Here is a 6,508-nt window from a genome sequence, read left to right as displayed (position 1 = left end):
AGCAACCTGGTCCCAGTGGGGGGGTTGGAACTAGGTGACTGTTAAGGTCCCTTACAACCCAAACCCTGTGCTGGTTCTATGAAATTACAAGAGTTGAAGTCTTCACCAATCAGTAACACTCAGCACCACTCCTTGCAGAGACTCACTTCATCTCTCCTCAGACACATCAACCCCACCTGTAAATTCAACTAAATTGTTTAATTCACACCACCACCCACGGTCTGACAGAAATGCAATACTTTCATCCCTGAGACATGGGGTTCCCCTGTGCCCATTACCCCCACTTGAGGTATGTGCTGAGGGCCCGGCATGGCTGCCCCCACCTCTGTCCCTGTTTCCCCCTCCCGGGGGTACTCACACAGCTCAGCCCCCACAGTGTCCTCCTAGTGGCTTCCTCGTGTGAGGGACATGGTGCAGGGCCCTGGGTACACGGCACTGCCTTCCAGCACTGCAGCTCCTGAGCCCTGGTATGGTGGGCACCAATAAATGGGGCCCTGTGTTCACTTCCCTGGTGTCTCCCACCCTGAGGGGAGTTTGCTGCAGGCACAAGCGCCTGGAGTGCACGAACTGTCTGCTTCAACAGTTTTGGCACCAAAATGGCTAATGAGCGTCTCTCACTGCCTTCTGCAAGATGCGAGGCTTTCAGTCATTGTATTAGAGACTGCAATTACCTCACAGCGATGCCTCACCCCACAAGGTGACCTCACTGTCCGGCATCACCTCACGGTACCACCTCACGGCATGGCAGCTCCTAAGCAGCATGGTGCCTCCTCACGGCACTGCCCTCACCTCACACCGTGTCTGCCATTCCCTCACGGCACTGCTCTCACCCCACAGCATCACCTCACACCGTACCATTCCCTCATGGCACTGCGCTCACCCCACAGCGTCACCTCACACCGTGCCATTCTCTCACGGCACTGCCTCATGGCATGGCAACACCACACAACATGGCATCCATCATGTCGCCTTCCAGCATCACCTCAGGACATGGCCATGGCCTTGCGGCAGGGCCTGAGGCAGAGGAGCAGAGGGGTATTCAGGGGTGCAGGGAGCCCACCACCACCCTACCACATTCCTGTACATACTCCATGGGACAGGATGGCCTCAGACATCAGTGGGGGATTTTTTTTTTTTCTTGAATAATTTTCAGAGAAAAAGTGAAAAAAAAAATTGCAAGTTCTGTGTTTTTTGCCTCACTTATCTATAAAGAAGACCCCATCCATGCACTGGGCACCACTCCCTGCTTTCCCCGGGTGAGAAGATTCCCCTCCCAGAGGGGTCTTGGGGGGGGGGCGACAAGGAGGTGTAGGGCAAGGTTTGAATCCAAGCTGTTCAGCACTTCGTGAAATGTTGCAAGACAAACCTCTCTTAGGGCATCGTGCTCTGAGGTCCAACAGGTGTTCCAGCAGAAGTGCACGAAGAGTGCTCTGAGTCTGTTGCCCTGGTTAGCCTGGCTCAGTGCTACTGCTCCAGATCCAGCTGACTTCTCTGCTGGCTTGCTCAGGAATGAGCTGAGCCTGTGCTTCAAGCCTCACCTTTTATTGGCCCCCTAATCCTGCTCATGCGCAGTTGGGGCCCACCCTAATCAGGCACAGGTGGGCTTAACACAAGCTCATGCCCACTACCTGCTAATTAGTGGCACCTGGTTGCCTCATTTCACTACAGTGAAACACTTTTATATTCATCATCAAAAAGAAAAAAAAAAAAAAAAGCAGCAGGACAAGGAGGATGTGGGAGCGACTGGGATTTTTTTGCTCCTTGGAGATGATGGGGGAGATGAAGCACAGGGTGCAGCTCCTGAGGACAAGCCCCTCGGCCACCCGTCCCAGCACCTCCTGCCCTGGTGGCTGCTGGCAGGTCCTTGCCACTGCTGCTGCTCAGGTTTTTTGGGTCTCCTGAAAGCAGCATTTGTATCTGAGCTGGTGGGTTGCTGCAGCCCCCCCCAAATCCTCATGAATTTGTATAAGCCAGTTTTGAACACATTTGTCCCCAGGCCCCCACCCTTCCCACCCTGCTGGTGCATGGAAGGAGGGTCCAGGCCACTGAGCACTGAGCACCCGAAATGGGTCATCCAGTCCCAGGCTTCCCCCAGACTGTGGGGGCCCATTTCCTAGGTGAGACACTAGATGGAGCATTTAACATCGCCAATACCTCTTCTTATTTAATCCCATAAAGGATAAATTGAAAAGCTAAATGAAAACACAGATTAAGCTGTATCCAGCAGTCCCTCTCTGCTGGCAGGAGATGTGCTGCCTCAAATGCAGATGCCTGTGCGAGGGGACTGAGGGGATGCTGCCTTGGCCCTGGTCACTGCCATGGGCACAGCTTTCTGCAGAAAAAACCGCAAACCTTTGTGGTCACAGGTCCAGGTGCACACAAGGCACAGTGATATGTTTTGGTGGCCACTCTTTGCTCTCCTTGAGGCCATCCAACCCTTCTTCTTCATCAAGAGATGCAATATGCTCTGATAGCACCTTAGTTGGTAGCTCACCCAAACTGGTGCAGGCAAAGACACAGGCTCTGCTTTTCTGGCTTCAGGAAGAGCTGAAGGTGTCTGTTATTCCTGGAAAGCCTGTGGGTGAGCGCTGCGTTTCCCAGAGCAATTACAGTGCCAATGAGGATTACTGGTGATGCCTGTGCAGGAGCTGCTCCTCCAGCAGCAGAAACTTTCCTAAAATATTTCTGAAAGCTCCAGGAACCAGTGTGGCAGAGGGGTAGAGGAAGGACCCCATTCCCAACAGGACAGCTTCACCACATGGTTAGGCATGGCCCCGAATGGCTGCTGGGAGGTAAGGAAAGGCAAGACAGCAGGAACCAAGAGGCTGAACTGCAGTCAGCATCACCATCTTGTATCTCTGCCTTGCTTCAGCTCCCTAAAATTGTCCCTTTCCCACTGCTGGAAGCTGTGCCAAAGAGACGAACAGCTCAGGTGCAACAAGGCAGCAGCACAGCACCCCTCATCTCTTGCTAAGACCACGAGACATTCTGCTTTCAAAACCAGATGTGGTTTAGAGTCAATAATATGGTAAAAAACTCTTCCAGGGTGTAGCTCTGACCTTCCACGTACTTGCACCAAGCCCATGGCTGGGGCAGCAGAGCCCTGAGGAGGTGATTGCTCCCCTGGAAGGCTTTTGGGTGATGTTAGTGCAGGCACTTCAGCTCCATCACTCGTGTGTGCATGAGGGTTCACTGACACCCAACAAACTCATTGGGATGTGCCCAGCCCAGCTAAGGAAGGACACTGCAGCACCCTGACCCCTTGGTGCTGGTATAGACCAAGCTGTGAAAGGTCTGGGAAGAAGAGAGGGAAATTTGCAGATGCCAGCTCAAGTCTGCAGAGCTGGCAGAAAAAAAATACTGCTCTGAGATGCAAATGGAGCAATTTGCTAGTGGAGACACTGGCTAAGCATAGATGTTATCCTCTCGGAAGCTATTCCTACAGTCAGCCTGACCACACTTCAGTGGAAGCACACTACAAAAATAGAGGGGCACTGACTGAAGATCTTGTCTCTTCCTCTTTTAGGAAATTGCAAACTTCCATTTCTTTAATCTAATCATTTGCAGGAGGAGATATTTTCTTTAGAAAAGCCAATATGAGAGAGCTGAAAGGTCGGATAGGATAATATGTAATCCATTGCGGTAAGAGCTGTCTACAGAATTATTAATCAAACACAAAAGGGAACAGATAGTAACATTTTTTATTAAATATTACAGTGGATCAAAAAGTACAAAATATCTTTTGCCTGCTATGTGATTGGGAAACTATTGGCACATAATACAGTATCAAAAGCATTAATAAGTACAATTTGGAAAACATACAAAAATTGAGTGTTTATAGTTGGCTCAGCTTTATTTCTGGTAGTGTTTAAACTAACGCAAAGGTTACTCAATAACCTTTTAAATGGGGAACTATATAATATTACTGGGCCATTTTTATATATACAAATCATCACCTTACAGAGCATATAGGCTACATAACTTGAATCACAAAAAGTATACAATATTTACAACAAAAGAAAGTTAAAAAAGTATAAACAGCTAGTAGATTATGCTGCCATTATTAGAACATATTTAAAACTGTGGGGCTGGGGGAAGAGGGGAGGAGGAGGAGGAAGAGAACGAGTTAAGTATCAACCATGTTTACAGCAAACACCTCAGGATGCACTCACGGCAGCGCTGCCAATGCCACCCACCGCACATCAGTACAAGTCCCATCACTCATTAAAATCACAACAATTGCCTAAAAGGGCCAGATGGGACCTCACTGGCCACCACAAAGAAAGGGACCAGGCAGGGGAGAGGTGGGGGTACCCCAGCAATGGTCTCCAGAGGTGGCAGCCCTGGGCACAACGAGTGGGCACAGCACAGCTCTTGCCTCCTGCACCGGGGCTGCCACGGTACCATCCCGGCAGCTGGGACAGAACTGCCTCCTGGGCACCGGGCAAACATCTCCTGTCAGTAGAGCATGTAGACAAGCCAGACCTGCTGCAAAATGCTGGATTGTTCCCATCTACCTTTGCAAGGGGGAGGGATTTTACTGGGAGCCAGACCCTTCTTCCCACACGTTCTGCAAAGTCCAGCTCAGCGTGTGGCCAGAAGCTACACGCGAGCTGTTTGCTGCTGGGCCTTTTCCTTTGCATCTCACAACCTTTAGCATCCCTAATGAATCCTGGACACAGTGCGTTTGAATTGCAACATTTCTTGGAACTGGCTCCTGGTAAATAGATTTATGAGTCTATTGCCAATTAGATTCCACAGTTTCCTTTACAAACCTACCAATAACTATGGTTTGATTGCACAAAGAAAGGCTTGTGCAACTTCATTCAATAATAAGGCCCCCTGCACTCAAACAATGCAAACAAAGCCCCATTTAAGACGTTAGGAAAAAAAAAAAAAAAGAAAAAAAAAAGAGACTTTTCAGCCAATGGAGAATTCAATAGTCTTTTGAAAGATATCCAAGATTTCTGCTAAGAGTTTTTAAACAAATAATGCACTGCTTCTGTTGAGGTTTTATGCTACCATTTCTCTTCCTTCTCCCTGACATTTTGCCCAGTACATGAAGAGCTTCCCCAGCCAGCAGCAGCCAGTTGCCTCGTGGGGCCAGCAAGGAGCTTTCCCCCCTCTCCCTGCCCCCCATCCCTGTGCTGCCTCAGCACAGCTCCAGAAAGGCTACCATCAAACTCCAACGGGACGCAACCAAAAGGGAAATCAGACACTTGGCATAAACAAATGCACAACTCTGGGACACACAACTTAACTGAAACATGAAAGAGAAGCGTTTCCTTCGCCAAACACACGACAAGCTTTAGTCTGCGTTTGCTGTAGATTTTTGTATTCTCTCCCCTTCCCCCGACCCTGTTTCTCCCCATCCCCAAACCCCTGATTCTCACGTGATTCAGGTCTAGTGCAACTTTACTAGAGGTGTCCTCCACACTGCGGCCTCTGCCCAGCTGAGCCTGCGGTTCTGTTTCCTGTACAGTTTGTGGAGCAGCAGGATTTTCTGCACTGGCACATCCATGTTCTATGTTCTACTAGTCTGTTTATCAATCAGTTAAATATAGTTTTACCACAGGAATATAGAATATTTAATTGAAGAAGCTGGATCTTTAACAGTAGACGAGTATATTCTGGTTTCCACCTTTGGATATTAAGTATGATACATTATATATTGTATTTGGCTTCATATCACGGGAAAATTTAATGACATGCCTAGCATGCAAAGTGTTTCTTAGTAGTTTCCATTTTTTTTCCTATTGATTATGCTGTCTTTGAACAGTAACTGAGATGGTTTGAATCACAACCAATTTTCACATTGTAAAAAAAGCCTCCAGGTCACACTGTGCTTTACCAATGTCTATGCTCAGCTGCATGGTGTTGATGTCCTTCAGAATGAATATACATCCATAGGGAAGCTCTCTCATAAGGAAAACCCAGCCCCTCCACACCTGGGTTTTCCCCTTGTGAAACAACACCCAGGGAGGGGCAGAGATCCCTGTAGGGGCGTGGAAGGACTGTCCCAACCACTGCACACAACCCCTGACCCATCCTACTGAGCCTGGCTGCTTGCATGGCACCGGCCCCATCAGCCTTTGATCCAAAGCAAGGCTGGTGCCTGCCCTGATTTCTGACATTCTCATCACACTTGCAAACCACAAATCCATTTTCTGGACTCCTTTGCCATCCAGCAGCTTGTGCCAGGGAGGCTTTGTTTGCTAGACCATTTCTCTGGTAGGCAGGAGGGTTTCACAGCCTGGGTAAGGCAAGTACAACGCTCAACAAATTCACGGACCACGATATGGGAAAGCAAAGCTCGGCGGGAAGGGAGAAGCGGCGCAGGAGTCATCACAACCAAAGGAGGGCAAGAGGTGCTCAGCACCTCGCAGGGGTGGACCGTGGGGAAAGGAACCTTGTTTGCATCTTTGCACCATAACATCACCTACAGTTCGTTTATGAGCATTAAGATTAATCTGAACCAGTTGCTTCAGTTTGTAAACAGTAAACATTA

The sequence above is a fragment of the Calypte anna genome, chromosome 6 (genome assembly GCF_003957555.1).
Source record: "Calypte anna isolate BGI_N300 chromosome 6, bCalAnn1_v1.p, whole genome shotgun sequence".
NCBI classification, from domain to species: domain Eukaryota; kingdom Metazoa; phylum Chordata; class Aves; order Apodiformes; family Trochilidae; genus Calypte; species Calypte anna.
This window is presented reverse-complemented; position numbering follows the sequence as displayed.